Genomic DNA, 540 nt, shown 5'->3' with positions numbered 1-540 from the left:
TGGATAGTGACGCGGCTGTCCGGCCATGATGGGAGGCCTTTACATCACACAGGAGAGTGAACGACAACAAACAGTAACTTCTTAGATTTGACTACAAGTAATGATTTATTTTTTTATATTAGTATTCTGTGGTGTAAAAAGTACCCAAAAGTCATAGATGTCATGTTAAAATATGACTTTGGTAAATGTCACTGATATAAATAGTACCTGAGTAATATTCTTAAAGGACACCTGTTTTACTTTTCATTGTTTTCCTTCCCTTCAGTGTATTATGTAGGTTATTGCACACCAGCAGATGCTCCTCTCTCCCACAGAACACGCCGTCCTGAAACGCCTCGTCAGTAGTCCCGCCTTTAATCCTGTGACTTCCTGACATCACACTGCATCACCATGTCAAATATTTGCATAATTTATGCTAATGTTCATGGTAGAAGCGAAGCTAACCAGAAGCTAAAAACAGAGGTTGAATACAGAAATGTAGCACTGAGATTTCTGAGCAATAAAGCATTTAAACTTCATCTGGTAGTGACCCCAGTGGCG

This window comes from Sparus aurata, chromosome 18 (genome assembly GCF_900880675.1).
Source record: "Sparus aurata chromosome 18, fSpaAur1.1, whole genome shotgun sequence".
Classification (NCBI taxonomy): Eukaryota; Metazoa; Chordata; class Actinopteri; order Spariformes; family Sparidae; genus Sparus; species Sparus aurata.
The sequence above is the reverse complement of the archived record's forward strand: the minus strand, read 5'-3'. Positions refer to the sequence as shown.